This window comes from Dromiciops gliroides, chromosome 3 (genome assembly GCF_019393635.1).
Source record: "Dromiciops gliroides isolate mDroGli1 chromosome 3, mDroGli1.pri, whole genome shotgun sequence".
In the NCBI taxonomy this organism is placed as follows: Eukaryota; Metazoa; Chordata; class Mammalia; order Microbiotheria; family Microbiotheriidae; genus Dromiciops; species Dromiciops gliroides.
The window spans coordinates 79791554-79812876 of record NC_057863.1 but is presented as its reverse complement, the minus strand read 5'-3'; the positions used below and the strand labels follow the sequence as shown (position 1 = coordinate 79812876).

General features: G+C 36.8%; 1 protein-coding gene across 33 annotated transcripts in view; it reads left to right on the top strand.

The window, feature by feature from the left end:
- MAP2 (microtubule associated protein 2) overlaps positions 1-21323 on the top strand; it is a 374226-nt gene that overhangs the window by 191973 nt on the left and 160930 nt on the right. The window lies entirely within an intron of this gene.

Here is a 21323-nt window from a genome sequence, read left to right as displayed (position 1 = left end):
AGATGGTGATAGTGAAGGCAGAAACAAAATCAAATTGAGATCATATTGCAATGATTGCCCCTTTTACCTCAACCTGTGCTCCAGACAGGTTCTTCAAGCTGTCCCAGTCCTTGTTTCCCTTGAAAGGTAGCATGCCCTGTACCATGCATCCATTGAGTGCCATTCTATAAAGGCATTGTGTATCTGTGTGGGTTAAGATTCCTGTTAGGACCTCCCTAAGTCTCTATCTGTTCACTTCCCTTCTCCGACTAGGTGTACCTATTTTTTTCCAGCTGGTATCTCAGAAGGTGGTGGGCTCACTAACAAATACCATTTTTACTACTGGTACTTACATCTGTTACTCAGACTTCTTGCAAAGGTCAGAGGCCAGCTAGTCCAACCTGAACATTTTATAGATAAGGAAATTGAAGTCTCATACTTAAGGTCACACAGTTAGTGTCAGAGATGGGATTCGAACCCCATATTCTGACTCCAAAGGCAGCACTATTGAGATCCATCATGTTACCATGCCTGATGTATTGTTTCCTAGATTCTACATGGGGCCTTGGCATTTTGTTTCTCAGTTTCTTAACGTTGAGTCTTAGTCCTGACTGCCTCCCTGGATTTTGGACCACTTACCTTTTCCATCCCTGTCTAACTGATCTTTTTGGATGGGTCTGGCCTAGCTAACTCATGTTGCCTATTCATTTAGGTTCCCTTCAGTCTAGTCGAGTTCTTAATCCAAGATGCCTATCTGGCATTGTCTTCTTAGAGTCCAAATCCTTTTATTGTAGTTTCCTTTCTCTGTACAAAGGCAAAGAAAATCATTGAATGCATTCTTTGACATCAATAGCAATCCATCCTCTGGACAAAGGATAATCCAGATTCCAAATTATCTGCTGCTTCTTCTTCCTATAAGTATAATAAAAGGTAGCACTGACCACGTTTTCAATTTATATTCCTTTATCTAACCAGTGTTTTGATAATACTGTGCCAATACAGAGTCTTGAATTCCAACATCTTTGAACTATTTGAGATCATTTGCTTAATTTCCCACCTCAAATATTTGTCCCACTTCCCATGTTGAAAGAGGATTATAAAAAAAATTCTCACTGTGTTATGTCTTCTCATGTGAATTGATTCAGTTGTAGCAGTAACCCAGAGCTGGTCTGAGTGACTCTTGTTTGCAAAAAGTCAAAGGAACATTTAAAAGGTGTCCACAGTAATTAACTGCTCTGTCCAAGCCTCTCAAGTTTCTGCCAAACAGGAAATTATGCATCTGGCTCCAACCTTACATTGCAGTCCTCTGTAATATATTGACCACTAGTTATAACTCTCATGTTTTCATTTCATAACAGATACAGTGGTTTTAGCCAACATTGTTAGGATTAGAAAACTGAGAACCCACAAGGGAAATACCACATCCAGTATAAAAAAGTCATTTGTCATAATAAAACAAGTGAATTCATTCATTGAATATAAAGACACCAAGTAATATCTGGTAGAAGTAAGGGAAATGCTTCTAATTACAAAATAGTAGGTTTGTCATCTTAAATTAAGATAACAACTTTGGCTCTGTCTGGCCTGTCTAATCTCAGGGGTTTTCAGTGGATAAAGCCCCAGTATTTCGATAGTATTTTCACACTCTTCTGCTACTAAGTTTTCAGGAGTCAGAATTCACCCAGTCACTCCTTTATTAGTTCTCATAGTAGTCAATCTTTTCTTGGCCTTCTTGAAAGAGCCATCCTCTGGAAAAGTGTAAATTACCCTGGATTTTTAAGTGGAATCTGGACCTATGTTTCATCGATTTAGGGAACTTCCTATATAGAAACTCCTTGCATTTATCTAGATGGGTCATTCATTCATTAAAAAAAAAATTAGAGAGTGGCCTGAAGGAGTGAAAAGTATAGATAGGAGGGAAAACTTGCATGCAGAGCTTCCTAACTGACCATGGCTGACCCTCTACTGTAAAGGTCCCTAATATTTTGTGAGTCATGAGCTCCTGTGGCATTGTGGTGAAGCTTATATATCCCTTTATAAATGTAGGAGATAGAAATAGGGTTATTAAGAAACACTAATTATATTGGGATACAACTGTCAAATATTCAAGCAAATATTAAAATATCAAATGATTAAAAATATCAAATATTAAAATAACTCTTTTTCCATCCTTCCAGTTTCATCCTTGAATACTTTTTAAATGATTTTGCTGAATCACTCACCAAGCCTTCTTTTTATCTTATTTATTTCACCAAGAGTTTATTCTATTAGGTTACACTTCTAATAATTCTCCCCACTCCTCCAGAATAAGAGTTTACAAATGGAATGACATTCTAAATGCGTGTTGCCCTTGACTGCCCTATCTTTCTACTTGGAGAGAGGGTCAACTAATTGCTTTTGAGGTGATCCCACTATGGTACTCAATTTATATTGATTAAACTTCTTTAGAAAATCTTTCTAATACATGTCCATGTCTTTGGGGGATATATAGATATAGCTAGATCTAAATCTATGTAGATATAGATCTAACCATCTATATGCAAATATCAAATAGAAGTGATATTTGATTTTAGAGCAAATAAAGAGCCATTGGAGTTTTTTGACAAGTACAATTCCCTGGTCAGATCTGTAATTTAGGAAAGTCAATTTGGCAGCTGCCTGAAGGCTGGATCGAGTAATGGAGAAGCTTGAGGTGGGGAGATGAATTTAGAGGCTATTGTAGTAGATGAGGTGAGATATGATGAGGGTCTGGATTAGGGTGGTAGTTGCACGAGTAGAGAGGAGACAGATTCGAGAGATATTGCGGAGGTAGAAATGACATTTGGCAACTGTTCGTAATTGTGGAGTGAGAGACTAAGGAATCAAGGATGACACAAAGTTTGAGGACCTATATAACTGAAAGCAGGATGGTATCTGAAACAGAAATAGAGAAGTTCAGAAGAAGTGCTGGCATGAGTCTTGGGTGGAGCTGGGGGGAAATAATGAGTTCTGTTTGGAATATGCTGACATTGAGATGCCCACTAGAGCATCAAATTTGTCTAATAGTCAGTTGGTGATGTGGGACTAGAACTCAGGAAGAGAGACTATGGTTGTATATATAGATTTGGGAAACATCTACAGAGAGGAAATATTAAACTCAGGGAGCTAAATGAGGTCACCAACTGAGTATAAAGAAAGAACAAAATGGGCCCAGGATAGAGCCTAGGGGTACACTCATAGATATGGATCATGATCCAGAAAATGAAGCAAAGAAGGAGGGGTCAAACAGGTCAAAAGAGAACTAAGAGAACAATGTCATGAAAACCCAGAGAAGAGAAAATATCCAGAAAGAGATGGAAATCAGTAGTGTTAAAATACTAGAAAATTTCAAGAAGGATGAGGATAGAGAAAAGGTCATTGGATTTGGCAATGAAGAGATCACTGAGAAATTCAGAGAGTAGTTTTAATTGAGTGATGAGGTTGGAAGCCAGACAACAGAGGGTGAAGAAGTTAAGAGGAAATGGAGGTGATGGCTGTAGACTAATTGTTCTAGGATATTGGCTAAACAGTTAGAAATATAGGATAGCAGGTTCGGGCTACATATCTCTACATCCATCAAGTAATTATGTCATGGCATTATGTTGAGGCCTTTAAACATCTTTGCTGTCTTCCTCTGGCTGCTCTCCAGCTTGAAAATATCCTCACTCAAATGTTGCACCCAGAACTGAACACAATATTCCAAAACAAATGTGATCAGAGTACAACAGAACTATCATTTCTCTAGCCTTGCATACTCTTCTCCTAGTTCAACCTAAGGGTACCCTAACTGTTTAGGCTGCTCTATTACACTATTTATTCATCTTGAGCTGGCAGATCATTTTCAGGTGAGCTCTTGTCTAGCTGCTCCTCTCCCACATCATACTTAAGATAATTAGTTTTTGAATTTGCATGTAAGACTAACTCTGACACTATTCAGTCCTATTAAATTTGGCTCTGTGTTCTAATATTCTGGCATTTTCTTGGATTCTGACTGTCTTCCAGTGTTAGCTCTTTCAAGTTTTGTGTTACCTGCTGTTTTTTGTAAACATGGAATTGAATACCTTCATCCAAATCACTGATAAAGATGTTCAGGATCAAACAAAGATCTCTGGAACACTCCACTTTCCAAGTTGAAATTGAATTATTTCATTTAGTTGAAAGTTAAATTAGGAGATGTGTTTCTGAGAATCATCTCTGATCAACAGTTTATTGCCCAGTTAAAGAAGAAATAAAAGTCAAGTATGACTCCAATGGCTACCTGCAGAGATTAATGATGCCTAAATCATTGTAACCATTTCCAAGAATAAATAGATTTAATATAACAAATGCTTTTTCAGGTCATTCTGACACACCACACCAAACTATAATATTGAGTGGACTTAGTGTTTTACATTATAGACTTCTCAGTAGAAATGATATCCATCCTAACCATAGTGCCCAAGTACAGTAACCTTGAAAGAACTGATTATCTTTTTTTCAGTTACCTTTTTTCTTCAACCCATGGTACCTTCACCTTTCATCAAATTTTCTCAAATGTTTCATCTCAATCATATTCCAGCTCATTATATTCTCTTGAATCTGACTCATAGTTTTTCAATTTTTCTTAACCAAGCAGGCCATATCTGAATATCTCCAGACTGTTTATAATTATTATGGTAACCAGATTCATTATCCATCCATACCTATAAAAATCCTCTCAAGCCAAGGACTGTGGGTGATTCAACAAAGTCATACAAACAACTACCGTGCTCTAGAAGTTAAGTGACTTTGATACATTGAAACCCAGCTCCTGAAATTCTTTTCAACCTTGGCATCCCAGTCTTCCTGGAACAATAATGAAAGGAGAGCCACTCATAACTTGTAAGCTTGTCCAATTAGTGATATTGTGCTAAAAAGTTATCAAATGCATCTTCGACCTCATCAAGAACTGCAGGGATAGAACAGCTTTCCTTGGCACACCAAGGTTTTCAGAAGATGTTCAAGCTTTTAAAGTTGATTAATGACTCATTACATTATTCTCACATTTACTTTATTTAGCCGCACTTCTTCACACCCAAATATAACATTGCTCTCACAGCAAAGAAGCCTTTATTAATTAAAAAACAATCGATCCTTAAAGAAAAAGGTATTGATTGTTTATGATGAATTCAGTAATATACTATCTAAGATGTAGGAGGATAAAGCATGGTGTCTGCTCTTAAAGAACATAAAGTCTTATTGAGGAAAGATGGCATATGTCAGAGAACAGTAAAAATTAAAATTAGAAAAGGGGCCTATGATTTCAATGGTATAAGTAACTTCCAGATGAGGCAAGTCTCTCTACCAATGTAGACTGGCACTTTCTATCCAAATTATAGTCTTAGAGAACAAATAATAGAAGACTATATTTTGTTACATACTAAAGAGTATAGACTATTAATTCTGTATGAGTTCAGAGTATTAAAAAAAAATCTCCAAGGGGCAGCTAGGTGGCACAGTGGATAAAGCACCAGCCCTGGATTCAGTAGTACCTGATTTCAAATCCAGCCTCAGACACTTAACACTTACTAGCTGTGTGACCCTGGGCAAGTCATTTAACCCTCATTGCCCAGCCACCCCCCCCCAAAAAAAATCTCCAAAGGTTGGAATAGTTAGGAAAGTTTCATCAAGGATGTGGTTCTTGAGTTAGATTCTGAAGGATGAGCATGTGGATAGGCAGGAGCAGGTAAAGAGGGCATTCTCCCCCCCAAAACAACAACAACAACACAAGAAAATGCTTATAGGAGGCAATATGTGAACGTGGAACACTGAGATTAGCCTCTATATGGAGAGAATAGTAGTAGATGAAATGGGTCCCAATTAAGTAGGACTCTCTGGAAAGCTAAGCAGAATGGTTTGGAATTTAAGTGATTGGAATTAGGAAATCAGTAAAGGTTTTTGAATGGGGGAAGGATGATGGAAATAGTCTATTAAGAAATATTAGAGCAACAGTAATACGCATAATGAATTAGAATCAAGAAGTCAGCATATACTGAAATAATCCAAGAATAAGATCAACTCTACTAGTGGCAGTAGAAAAGAGGAAGGAATGGACAAGAACTTAGTGACAAACTGTGTATGGGGAATAAAAGGGAAGGATCAGTCCAAGATGACTCCAAAGGAGTCATTGTTAATTTCCATTGCTCAACACTATAATCCAAGTATATGTGCATCTGTGTGTGTATGTGTGTGTGTGTGTGTGTGTGTGTGTGTGTGTGTGTGTGTGTGAGAGAGAGAGAGAGAGAGAGAGAGAGAGAGAGAGAGAGAGAGAGAGAGAGGCAGTTGGGGTTAAGTGACTTGCCCAGGGTCACACAGCCAGTAAGTGTCTGAGGCCAGATTTGAACTCAGGTACTCCTGACTCCAGGACCAGTGCTCTATCCACTGGGCCACCTAGCTGCCCCTATGTGCATCTTTTTGCCAGTTGCTTTTAATGTTAAATATTTGAAGGCTCTACTTCAACTGATCTCTCTTATTTATCAAACCTTATCCATTACAGCTACCCAGAACAAATTTTATTTTCTCCTAATATAGAACAGGGAGGTAATTACAATAAATTTTGTTAAAAGAATGAATATCCAGGTGAAAGAAGACCTGGACCTGAGCTGAGCTTTTAGCTATAGCAACAAAGACAAAGGTAATAGGCTCAAGAGATGCTGTGAAAAAATGGCAGTGAATTTTGCCAAAACTCTTGTTACTGAAGGTGAAAACAGATGAAAATTAGAAAATCGATGCAAAGTTTTTTATATATGTAGTGATATTATCTCAGTTGTTGTAAAAGGTAACCCTCCATTTTCTTTCATGTTTAATTTGATCTGGTGAAGTTATAATTTCTACTTTTCTTACAATCTGATTATCCTTTCTATACTTCCTCATTCCTTTTGCTATATTCTTTGTTCTGGTATAGTTTTGTGTAATATTGTATGTTTATGAATAAATATAGAGTGGTGTATGTTCCACAAGGAGAAAGGAGCTCTGCCAGTCAATTGTTTTTAAGTTACTCATAGCAATAGTGTCTTATACATTGTTGAATGAATGACTCTCCTGCAAGAAATCTCGTAATGAAGTGGTCTCCAGGGCTGAATATAGGGGAAACTCTGTATATGGTTAAAAACTAGTATATTTGGATGTTCTTAAGAGATTCTTCTATTAAATTATGTTATCCCAATGAATTAGTTTGCTCCCCCTGGTCAGTACTGGGACTCCAATGACAAATTTTCACTTTCCAACTAGCCTTTTTTTCTTTTTTCTTTTTTCTTTTTCTTGCTGAGGCAATTGGGGTTAAGTGACTTGCCCAGGGTCACACAGCTAGTAAGTGTCAAGTGTCTGAGGCCGGATTTGAACTCAGGTCCTCCTGAATCCAGGGCTGGTGCTCTATCCACTGTGCCACCTAGCTGCCCCCTAGCCTTTTTTTTTCTAATTTGTCATTGCTGTATAGACCAATGACATATTCAGTGTCTAAGATTACAGCTTATTTTATGTTAGTCATTTTTAGGGTGACTGCTCTTTCATCTAAATAGTTAGCAGTGTCCTAATCATGCAGCAGGTTATTTCTGGGATGTTCCTGAAGACAGCTAATCATATACAGCACATTGGGTTAGTTTTTTTTTTTTTTTTTACTTTTAGCTGCAGAGAGTGGCACACGCTGACATTGTACCTTTATTTTGGGATATAACCCTTCTGCCTGATATAGGCTCTACCATTCCTGGCCCTCATGTATAAATTTCTAGATTGTACCTGACCTGTTATTATGCCTTTCCTTCAACCTAGAATTTCCCTTTCTCTGCTTCTCACCTTTTATCTTCAAACCATCATTCACAACTCATGCCTCATGATGATTTCCATTTGCTCAACAGTATTCTTCATAGTATTCTTGCTTTAAGTTTATGCTACTATTATTAGCTGACATTTATTGGCATATTGATGCAATTCTCACATCTTTTGGGGCAAAGGGCAACCTTATACATGGCTAGAAAAAAATAGACTAGTATAAAAAGGGAAATAAGGCAAGAGAATAAAGTTCATTGATGTGATAGAGTGCTACTTACTTGCATCCATTAATCCCAAATTCATACTAAACCTGTGGCCATACACTTGGTCAAATTCAATGATAATAGCTTCCAATGATTTCTCTGATTTTAGTGTAGATTAGGTACTGAGCCAGAGAATCCAAACTGAACAGTAATCAATGGGACAACTTCATCATGTTTCCTTTATGAGATCTGATACATAATGCAAAGGAAACCAATAGGAGGGTTTAATTAAAAATTAGGCAAGATAGCAATGATAGGGGAAGTTGTTTGTTAATGGTAAGATAAGAACAATCAAGATGGGGGTGGGGGAATTGCACAGATGAATTGATGTTACAAACGAATATTTTTCACAATTGAATTTTAGGTTCTAATTAAAAACCTATGAGTGATGTAAGGTTTATTCTCCTTTGCTCATCAAAATGATAAATGTGCAAATTTATGTTAATATTGAGACGAATTTTATGCCTTTAATTAGATTGGAAAATGCATTATTGATTTGATATGAGTTGAGTTAATTGAGGGTAGTTAGTCTGTCAGTACGGTGGTGGTGTGATAGAATTCTAGTAATGAAAAAACCTGTCTAAAGTGTAAAAGTTAAAGAATTACTGATTAGGCAAAATTAAATATTAGAAGAGAGTCAAGGATCATAAATTTCACACTGGATCCAATGTAATAGGAGATACTTGAATATGACTGAAGGCAAAAATTTCTATCAGAAGTCTGATTTCAATAGCTATGGATATAGATATGGATATGGATATGAATATACCCTTAAATTAAAGAAAATAACAAAACATCTTTCTATATATACAGTGGTAGGTGATTAAATCACATAATAAGGATTTAAAACTCAGGCGATTTCTATTAGCAATTTTTTGCTTGTCATGCAGATATTTGAATATTTGTATAGAATATGTCATAAATCTTGGTGAAATAGTAAGAGGTTTGATGATGATTTAAGTTATGTAGACCCTCAGACCCAGAAGAATAAATTTATTCCATTTTTCTTTTATAGCCACTACTAAAAACTAAAGGAAATTAGACTACAAGTCAATAATGACATAGCTGTGATTTGCTTTTTAATGTCAAAAAACAAAACACAATACAACAAAATAAAAGCTTTACTGGATGGTGAAACTCTTCACCTAAACCACTCATTTCTGGCCAAGTACCAAGGAGGTAGTAGATGAAGTGGGACAATATTTGTGAAGTTTTAGAGGAAAAAAAAAGAAATACTGATTCAACATGACATCATTTATCTAGACCAAGAGTGAATAGGTCAGCATCATTTTGCAATTATATAGCACATTAATATTACAAAACACTTTACCCATACAAGGTCTGTGCAATAAAAACTACAGTACAGGGGCAGCTAGGTGGCACAGTGGATAAAGCACTGGCCCTGGATTCAGGAGGACCTGAGTTCAAATCTGGCTTCAGACACTTGATACTTCCTAGCTGTGTGACCCTGGGCAAGTCACTTAACCCTCATTGCCCCACAAAAGAAAATAAAAAATGAAAAAAAAAACGATAGTACAGTTTATTTCCTCCCATACAATTTTAGGACTTCTAAACTATCAATCAATGAGTCTTTATTAGGCATCTACTATGTGGCAGGCACCACCTTAAACTGTAGGGATGCAAATAAAATGAATGAAACAATTCCTACTCACAAAAAGATTGCATACTAATAAGGGAGACAAATACTTTATTTAAGACTTATTTATCATAAATATAGCTACCAAGTAGAAAAATAAACAAAATAGTTCAATACAAGGCAATTTGGGAGTGAGGGCACTTGCAGTTGGGGGCATTGAGAAAGGTTTCATGCAGAATTTGGGGTCTGAGCTCCTCCTTAAGGGAACAGAGAAACTCTGTGAGGCAGAGGTAAGGAGGGAGAACATTCTCGGCATAAGTGACTGGCAGACCAATAGCATGGAGATGGGACAGAGAGTATATTGAGTAAGAATAGACATTAGGCCAGTTTGGCTAGATTGAAGAATGTGGGAAGACTTTTTCCCCATCACTACCTAATGACGAGTTAGTAGCCATTTTATTCCAAAAGGATAAAGATAAAGAATGTCACCACTATGCTATTGATATAGGAAACACCCTGTTGAAGAAAGTCTTTATGTCAATGTTAAGTCCTCACCTTCTCTGTAATTTTTAGTATTAGAAAGTGACCTAGTCATTAAGAAGTTTAAGTGACTGGGGCCAGCTGGGTGGCATAGTGGATAAAGCATTGGCCCTGGATTCAGGAAGACCTGAGTTCAAATCTGGCCTCAGACAGTTACACTTACTAGCTGTGTGACCCTGGGCAAGTCACTTAACTCTCATTGCCCTGCAAAAAAAAAAAAAAAGTGACTGATATGAGCTTATATAGCTAGTATGTATCAAAGGCAGAACTTGAACCCAGATCTGCCTATCTCTGAGGTCAGCTCTTTATCCCCAATACCAAACTACCTTTTTTTTTTATTACAAAATATCTCCACCAGAATAAGAAGCCCTAGTGGTTGAAATTTTCCATTTTCAAGCCCCCATTCTTCCCTGCTACATCTGAAAGAACTAATGAGCTATAATTATATTGCCCTGAAGTGGTATAGCATATTCTCCTCCTAATGACAAAGCCTATTGAAATAGCCTGTAGACCTGAGAACAGGATCTAGAAATGATACTTCAAGAGGGCTACTGCCTTGGTTACTATCAAAATACAGGGTTGGGAGAAATCACCCACCCCTCAGTTAGAACCATCACAAAAAGATATAGAAATTAAATTGATTCCAACTTATAGCACCTGAGATTACCTCCATTCAGAGTAAACCATGGTTACAGTTACTGTTAACAATTCAGTTTTTAAGGGTTATCTACAAAGCAGATTTTTTCTGATCAACTCCAAGTTACCTCAATGTTCTTTACCTGATTGTATGACCTTGTCCTTCCAATGTGTTATGTACAACCTGTGTTGAGGGTTTTTTTTGCCCACATAGGGCATGTTCTTGATTATTCTTCTAACACCTTGACTCAGTGTCATTTTCCTATCCAGTTTACTCTTAGACCTTCATTCTCCTATATCAACTATCTAAAGAACTGTAAATGGGGGCAGCTGGGCGGTGCAGTGGATAGAGCACTGTCTCTGGATTCAGGAGGACCTGAGTTCAAATTCGGCCTTAGACACTTGACATGTACTAGCTATGTGACCCTGGGCAAGTCATGTAACCCCAATTGCCTCACCAAAAAAAAAAAAAAAGAATTGTAAATGGAAATTATTTTTATTGGTATTTTGCCTTCATGAAAGGCAATACGACCCAGTAGAAAGAGATGGCTTTGAAGCCAAGAAGACCTGGTTTTAAGGCTCCCCTCTGATACATACTGGGCAAATCATTTAACCACTCAGTGCTCTAAACAGCTCACTAATCCTATAAGTTACCTGTTTTGGTACAAAGAGAATTCTGTTAAGGGAAGATCTCTGAGCTGTAATGATTGGAATGATGATACTGGAGACTTTCTGTGGGAAAGCTCCATCATGAGGAAAATGCTTCAGAGGCATTGTGGCTTTTCCTTGGTGTCAGGAAATGATGTTTGCTCATGGGTGCTGTCTATCAAGGTTACCAGCCAATCAACTTGAGGAGCCTCCTATTTTCTGGGAGGAGACAGGAAGGAGGAAAGGGAGCCTGCACGGAGAGCTCTTGCGTTTTTTGGATTCCTGACTTGGTGGTGGTGGGGGCGGCAGAGGACTTCACAGGAAATTTGAGGAAAGATAGGAATGCCAGGCTGTTGGAATTCTGTTTCTCAATCTTTTTCTTTCTATTTTCCAATAAACCCTTAAAAACCTAAACTTGTTTTGTCAGTGATTTTAGTCAGTTTCCCCCAAAACTGGGGGAACAGATTAGAATCCACATTTAGAATCTTAAATTACACAGTTTGGTGACCGTGAAGTGGAAAAGCCAAATCCATTCACTAGCCTTATCTTGCCCAACAGTTGTATCTTTTAGCCGTCCTCTCACTTGTCAATCTGTCCTACAGGATAAAAGCAGAAAGGTTTACATGCCAATATTTTAGAGATAAAGAGAAAGAAAGAAGGAGGGACCTACTTTTTGCACAGGGAAAATTCTAGGAGAGCCCAACTAGTAATACAGAATACAGTGGCAGAAAATTATTGGAAGAGGAACCAAGCATAATACCACCCAAATAAGCATGGGACAGAACTAGCCCAGGTAAGAGGGTGGGGATCAGTGCCAGAGAAGTGAGGGAGGCACATTTGTGAGACTGCCTGAACTTTTTCAGCAGATGTTATTCGTGAGGACTAGAGAATATGGGTTTCTGGAGAGACACTAGCCATGTTCTTCCACTAGGAATGGTGATTGGCACAGCTGGAAAGAGTTCACTTACCTGCCTAAGAATCCCAAGTTCATTCCCAAATTACCAGAAAGACTCCTGATCAATACAGATAGGGAATAAAAGAGTCCTATTAAACTGATAATATTATAGTTTCTTCCAAATACTTAGAAAAAAACATTTTGGTTTAACACCTGTTTCACTGCTATATTTTACAAAAACACCTTTATGTCATTGCCATTAAATTGCCTTTTTCCCCTATTGCTCTCACATCATTCCCTCTGTAGTAGTAATAATAATCTAGCATTTACTAGTCAGGTGATTTAAGATAATCTTTATAATTTCCACTACTTCTTTAATTGTTAAGATTTTAGCCATTTTAGTGGGTACAACATCTGTGGACCCATACTTAATTTTTTAAAATTCTTCATACATTAACTAGGGACTTAATTACACATTAGTCCATTGTTATTGGCAAGCAAATTTTCTTTTGCAGCTGTTTTTCAATAGTCTACCTTTATATTATATTTCATTTCTATATTCTTGCAAAGGGAGCCATGCCTTGGCCAGAAATTTTAGAAGCTGATCCTCTCTTCTTTATAGTCTCAACTCCAACCTAAGCTCATGACTTAATCAAATTTCCATTATTTCACCTTAGTAAAAAAAGGTGACATATTCACAAGCTTTTTAATATTCTGCATGGAAGGATGTAGTAGGGAAAAGCAAATTCGAGTTCATTATTTATAAAGAGAAATTATGTAATTTATTTCTGAAGCGTGGAGAGCTTAAAAGTCAACCCACTATAGATGAAGGCTCCTGGGATTTCTAGTGCCTGTTAGTCTTTTCCCTTGTGCCATTAATGACTCATCAAGTATGTAAATGGGAAATGTGTTGATTTATTCCAGTTTCTTTCATTAGTGATTATATTCTCTGCTACAAATCATTTCTGGCTAAGACTAATGGTGGGGGTTGGCTAGTCTCTCTTTTCCCACTCACTATCCACTGGAATAAAAAAGAAAATGGTAGACTGGAGCTAGTCAGCTCATTGAATCTATTTCAAAGGGTCCTTACATTTTTTCCAAAGGATCATTAATATTAAGTTTAAAAACAGAATCTATCCTTACATTGGCTTAATTGCTCATGTTACTTTGTCAAGATGTAGGAACTTGTTCAAAGCTGAGCATTGTTTAGAAATTTCCTTTATCAGGGCATTAATATAACCTGGTATCCTGAGTGAGTTTATTGATCGAATATGTGGGTGAATCCTTTACTGCCAGAGAGGAACCGAACCCCTACTCAACATGGGCTTCCTTTGTATTCTGCTTGTTCAGTTTTGAATTTCATTTAGTTTAGACAATGGAAATAACCAAGGCTGCTTTACCTTCTGCTTAAGACCTTCCTATTCATTCACACAGGGTCAGGTTGTTCATTTTATTGGTATAACCCACAGAAGAAGAAAAAGTAAACAGAAAAAAGAGCAGGTTAAGACACTTCATTTGCTTTCTAATTAAAGCTTTGCAAGTAGAGAGTAAGCTCTGGAATGTTCTTCCAACTTGGACAGGTTTTTGCCAACTATGTGTCTATCGCTGAGAATATTTGCTCTTTGAGGCCAGGGACTGTGGGGTTTTTTACCCTATTTTGTATCCTTAGCATTTAGCATGGAGCCTGATACATACACGGTAGGTACTTAATAAATGTTTGTTAATGATAATGATGTAAATCCAAAGATCATCTGAGCTAAATGGGGAAAAATGAAACTCCTGACTGCCCACCAGGTAATGAATTCTTTTTCACCACAATTACAACTCACAATGTGCTCTTTTAAGAAATGGAGGTATTGTTGTATGTGTTGGTAGCCTGAGACTCACACCAGTGAAATTCTAGGACCTTGAAGTTTCAAAATATAAGAAAGCCCTAAATGTTTTTCTTTAAATTTATGCCAATAGGAATCACAGAAGGAAGAAAGTTCTAATGAATCATGTAGATTCAACCCTCCTGAATGCTACTTTCATTTTGATATTTTTTTCAATTTTCCAAGTCCTCAAGCAAGCCCATCCATCCTCTTACAAATGTCAGAAAGGCTGAAGCCTTTAAAAATTTTAGATTCAAAACCTGATCATTTATTTTATACTGATAACTTCCTTTTACATAGCATTTGAGAAATCTCAAATAAAATGTAACCCTGTCAGTAGATCAGGCAAGTATTATTGTCTCTATTTTAGAGATAAGGAAGCTGAAGGTACAAAAGATCAAGTGATTTGATCCTGATCACACACATACTAAGTGTCTAAGATAGAATTTGAACTCAGAGCTCTTGAATCCAAGTCCATACTACTTTCATGAACTACTTGAGAAGGGAAGATGTATTCAGAAATTAACTTTGCCCTTCCCAGAGAACTGTTGAAAAATTCTCTGCTTTTCTCTTAAGAGAAGAATGGACTACTCTTCTTTATTAGTTCTCCAAAGAACCCAGTGAAATAAAACATCTATAGCTCAAAGCCTGGTAGGCAAAACATCTAGGGTACAAAATGCCAAGAAGGAGATTGCTAAAATGGATCCCACAGTAAAGAACATTTGAATGTTAATTTTCATGTAATCAAAGACTTTACACCCATTTAAAAAATACAGATTCCACAATGAAATTTGTTATTACATTTGTATACAAGAAACTATAATTTTATGTTGCTACTGCTATGCTTCAAGATTTAAATTAATTACTGACTTGGAATATAATATTGAATACTAGTAATTTCACTGAAATCCAGCTGGCTGGGGCCAATACTGTCTTACTGTGTCTCTGTCATGGTGATATTTGAAGTCCTTTTGACACCAAGAAGGGATGGAGATGGTTATATCTTTTGCAGCCCCTCTTCTGGCCACAAACAAGGGCCTAAGATTCCAAGGTGGTTTTTGTAATTGTGAAAAGCTCCCTTTGTTATATGGGTAGAACCTGGAACTCCTAATACAAATGAGAGATGGCATCTTCAAAGTGGCCCCATATACTTTATAAGAGAAAGAAAGGGGCAGCTAGGTGGCGCAGTGGATAGAGCACCAGCCCTGGAGGACCTGAGTTCAAATCCGGCCTCAGACACTTAACACTTACTAGCTATGTGATCCTGGGCAAGTCACTTAACCCCAATTGCCTTGCCAAAGAAAGAAAGAAAGAAAGAAAGAAAGAAAGAAAGAAAGAAAGAAAGAAAGAAAGAAAGAAAGAAAGAAAGAAAGAAAGAAAGAAAGAAAGAAAGAAAGAAAGAAAGAAAGAATTGAATAATTAAATAATTAATTAAGAGAAAGAAAATCAGTATTAAAGGGACATTCTTGTCTGGGCTGAGCTGTTGCTAGCAAGGTAAACATGTGGGTGTGGAAGGCCATAGAGTTCAGACTAGTGGCTAGCTCATTGATCTTAGGTTATTGAATCATTGATTCAAAATTGGGGCAGTCTGAGTGGGAAACCATTTCAATGATATACAAACCTTAAATTTAAAAGTAAGCATATCCCAAAACAAAAAGAGGCAATAAAGCTTTAAGAATTTCTAAATTTGTCAGCTAGCCAATCCCAAAATAAAAGCATGACTTGGAACAAGAGGGGATGAATTATATTGTCTTTTTTAATAAGCCTAAACCTTGTATCTTAAGGGAGGAATACAGAATTAATGGAGTCCATTTACTTTAGGTTGGACTAAAGTAAAATATTACTATCCATCTCTCATTAAGAGAGTCTCCCATTTGACTTTTTAGACTGAATTTTTTACTTTTCCATTGGGTGAAGATTACAGATCTAGGCACAAAAGGGATATTAGGATACTTCTAGTGCATCAAAACCAAGACCCAAAGAGACCAAAAAAAAAAATCAACCTGAAGTTTTGAGGTGGCTTTTGTAATTATAAAAAGTTACCTTTGCTGTATAAGTACAACCTGGTGCTCATAACACAAGTAAGAAATGGCATCTTTGAGCCTTAAGTAGGTCTATATACTTCATAAGAGAAAGAAAACCAGTTTTGCCCCAAGGTAACATAGGTAGGAAGTATGATCCAAGCTGGGATTTGAACCCATATTCTCTGATTACAAGTTCAGTGCCTTTTCCATGGTACCCTGCTTGTTTGGTATAGGCAGTGTTCCTCATATCAAAGATACAGACCAGTAATTAGAGAATATAAATAATTAATCAGGATTTGTGATTAAATTCTTCAAAACAACTAAGCACCTTAAAATTCTATAAATGCTGAATTGGTCAGATAGGGGTGACATCACGGAGTTGGCAGGTTGAATGATTCAACTGAGGCAGCTGTACTCTATGTTGTCCCAAAGTGAAACTATCATTTATCATTAGTGGGAGGGAGGCTTATTAATAAAGAAATATTTGTTAGCAAATAAATATTCACTCAATAAACACTCACCAAAATACTTATTTTCACATTCTTTCTATACTTGGTCCATTTACCTTCACATCCCTGATTTTTCAATGATTCTTCCTAGAGGAAAAAAAAAAATCTCTAAAAAAACCCCCCAGATCCAGTACCATTCATTAGGGACATCATCATCTCATTGACTCATAGCTGGGGATATCATCATGTCTATCTTCTTTATAAAATCCCAGAGGACAAAAAAATTAGTCAGGGTATGTCCATATGTGCTCTTATTCACTCTAAGTGGAAATGGTAGTTAGTATTAAAATTTTATGTGTTCCTGGGTATCCAAGGATGACTCTTCATTTTTGAAGCTTGCCTTTTATTTAGTGCTTGCGGTTTCCAGAGGGCAGCTCTCTCTTTTTTTGATACTCAAAAATCTACCAGTAAAATAATAAGTTTATTGGGTTGAATGCTTAGGGTCATCATTTTTTTCTCTAATCATCTTCATCTTCATCATCCTTTTCATCATCATTTCTTGTTAAAGGAAAGCACTCAGAGTAATCAGTATCCAGATAAATATAGTGCCAATTGGTACAATGACACAAATGCCATCTCTGTTATTTTGCTTCTTGAGAAAAACAACATTTAAATCTTCAGCTTTTGTTCATATATCTAGGAAACTATCAAAATGACACACACACACTTGATTCTATTTGGCTGAGGGTACCATTAGAAGCTTTAGGCTTATCAAAAAGCTGACAGACTGGAAGGTTGGGTTTTTTGTTTTGTTGTTTTTTTTTCTTTAATGATGTGCTTTTTTCCCTTTTATGTGAAGAAAAAGAATTAGACACTAAGTAAACTTCTTTTAAGCAAGCTTATCCAAAGCATTCACAGAATGTGGGTGGGTAGATTTGCTTACTTAACCAACATGGTTACCATCTGTCTTTTTCTAAATTCCTTCCTTCCTAATCCTTTGTCATCTCTCTGAGAAAACTCTTGATATACTCTTGTGGGGGGAGGGGATGAGTAGGAATTGTGCAGCATAACAGAATGGTCACTTTATAATAGACGATTATCTCACATAAGAAGAATAATTTGTTGTATTTCAAACAAAATCCTCCAAGGAAAACCTTTCTTTCCAATGAATTCTCCAGTTCTTTGACCAGTTAAAACATCGGTAGTCACTGTTATGTGATTCCAGAGTTTATATAGCCATAGCATGTGTATATTAATGATAAGAAAATAGATGTAACCTCAAAGCAAAGTCACACATATCATTTTCTTGCCTACACAATGGAATGTGGATCTGTGAGGAAGGTGGTGGTAGGGAAACGTTTTTATTGCACATTCCAGTTAATAGAAGTTTTATTTCAATTAGTAGTGAGATGTCACATACAGTGTAGTAGAAAGTTTATCTCCTCTATCATGAATATGACCTTGAGCTTGCAATAATTCACCTATTGATTAAAAAAGAAGTCCCCTTTAGGGGAAATGGACGGCATTCTGATTTAGGATACCACCATATGTGGGGCTACACATTTTTAGCTGGAAAGAGAGATGTGAGCAGCTTAACTACAAGTTTTCTTCTTAGCACAACAGCATCTGTTTCGTTATAGCTTTAGTCAGGTATTCTTAGTAGACGTTTAGACGTGTTGTGAGGCTGTGCAGCCTGTCCTTGACACAGAAGTACTGTACAAATCCATGCCTTAATCTGACCTAATCCAGATGAGCTAGTTTGGTCATTTGGCTGGTGAATTAAGCAAGCAAAGTGACAGACAAATTATGTTGTTCTTGAATCTTCCAACTGAATCACGAAAATGAAGAATAAGAGCATTTTATTGGCTGTCTTACAAAGCCATGCCAATTTTTAAATTGAAATTTTCATCTGAAATATTAACATAATTGGACATTTTAAAAGAGAGATCCTTTTGAATGCGACTTCTTTGTTTTCCTTTTGGATTTTTTTTGTAAAGTTTTATACAAAATTACCTCTTTTATTTCACCAAATAACATCCACCCATCTGATTTTTTTTTTTTTAAGAAAAGGCAGCCAGTATTTTCCACCTTCTAAAACACTGTTCACATTCTACTTGTTTGTGGGGAGAGAACTATTAGATTCTTAAATTTCTTAAGCAAAAATAACAAGTAATTAGGCTGTTGTAAAAAGAAAATGCTAGTAATTATAGTTTGCCAGACGCTTTAGAAGGGGGCTGGAAAGCCAAAATGCTATAGTGTTGGCAAATCCTGAGACATTTTTTTTTCCAGACTGAAATAAACTCCTTGGGTGAAATGCTCTCCCCATGGAAATGCTTGGGAGAGACTTAAAATCCTCTGGGTTGTCATACCAGCTTTTGTAGTTACAGACTGGCAAATTCCCTTGGAAGATGATTATCTAAAGAGTGAAAATTCAGAATATTTCTCAGAGTTGTTTGTTTTTTCCTTCTACAATTACAGTGAAAATAGGTGAGGCAGAATAAGTACATCTGTAGGATGTGTGAATAAATAAGAATTTTTTTCTTGCTCTAAAATGTATTTTAATAGGAAGTTATATATAACATGAATTCAAGATTATGCTGAAAACACAAAAGAAAAATTAAATTAAAAGTATTTAAACATATAAGCCCAATAGGTGCTCAGGAGCTAATAAAGGAATTGCCTGGTCATACGAGGCCTTCAAAAAAAAAAAAAAGAATCACAGTCCTTGTATTATTGTCAATACAACAACTACTCTCCCCTCCCAATTATAATCAATATACTGTATAAGATAGAAACTCTTGTGCTTACTTTGATTCATGTAAAAATATTCTTGCCATCTTCTCAGCAATTCATGGTGTAAAGGAAATTGCTAGAATCGGTTCACGGAGTCATTCTAGATTTCTCTTAAACTTTGCTTTCCATCATTTCTTCATAACAGAATAAACGAGAAATTAATAATAATTGATATCGCTATAGTACTAGATGTACATTCTTTCTTTTAATCCCTCAATAACATTCTGAGGTGAGTAAAGTATCGTTATTCCCATTTTATAGATGAGAAGACTGAAGCTCAGGGAAACTCAGACGTGTGAGGTCTCTTTTAGCTCTAAATCTAGGGCAACGTAATGTAACGATTGACTTCTATACAGCACTTTAAGGTTTGCCAACTGTTTTACATGTGTCATCACATTTGACCATTACAACACTGTAAGATGTTCCTGTAGGCATTATGATGTCATTTTTATTTGTTTGGTTTTTTGGTTTTTGGGTGAGGCAATTGGGGTTAAGTGACTTGCCCAGGGTCACACAGCCAATAAGTGTTAAGTGTCTGAGGCCGGATTTGAACTCAGGTCCTCCTGACTCCAGGGGTGGTGCGCTATCCACTGCGCCACCTAGCTGTCCCATGATGTCATTTTTAAAGATAAGAAAACTGAGTTTAGAGGAGTTCATAGGATCACCGATTCTGAAGTATAAGGGACCTTTAAACTGACAAATGTCGGACATAGAATTTGAATCCAGGTGTCTCTTAAGGCCAAGTTCAGGGCTTTTTCTAATATACTGATAGTACAAAAAGTAATACTACCCCGGAGATGAGCAAACAAAACACCCATGTTGAGGAATATGGTATATGATGAGGATGGCCACTCACATGAATTCTCCTTGGGTCAATAGCACAAAGGATGATGGAATCATAAATCTATAATAAATATAATATAATATATAAATATAATAAATCATACATAAATCTATGGATTTAGAGCTGAATGAGGCCAAGTTATCTAAACTCATCATTTTACAGGTGAGGAAACTAAGCCCCAGAAAGGTTAACTAGCACACTTCTGAAAATCGATTTGCTCAAAATCATCCTTCAAGAGAAAGCCTGCTCTGTCGTCCAGGCCTAAAAATCTCACCACAGAATCACAGTTCTGGGAGCTACCATTTCAAAACCATACATGCTGACTTAGAAGCATTTCTATACAACTCTTTGAAATGCAAGGGTTCTCTTTCATTCACTGTTTGAGGGGAAAGGAACTGAGAATTTTTCATCATGTGTGACCACAATGATGCTTTGAGATACAAAGATGCAGAGGTCCTTTGTTAGGATCCATTTCCAGGTGTTAGTGTGTCAAGTTAGCATTCTCTTCCTAGTCCAAAGGAGAATTCCCAGGTTTGGGAGTGATCAAGGGGATCACTTGATTTGGTATCACCTTCAAAGTCTCTTGGTGTTCAAATGCAACTGCAGGCTACATTTAGTGCCTGATGAAGTCATCAGCTCTTTCATGAGCCTTGCTTTTTAGACTTTTCAGGAAACTACTTCAAATTTGGAGTTTATGTCTATCCTGGTATAACGAAGCTAAAGGAAATGAATGGCCAACAGAATGACTACATTTTTGTTTTGTTTTGTTTTCCATCATAACAAACAGGCAGAGTTTCCATTTTCAATGCTCACATGGAGGACAAAAGAAGAGGGAACTAGGAGAGGGAGGAGGAAGGAAGGAAGTGAAAAGCAGGAAGAGACAAAGATGGGGATGGGGTAAGAGAAGAGAGTCAGAGAGGAAGAGGCAGAGACTTTGATTTGCACATCAAACCCAGTCTGATGCTGGTGAATCACATAGCT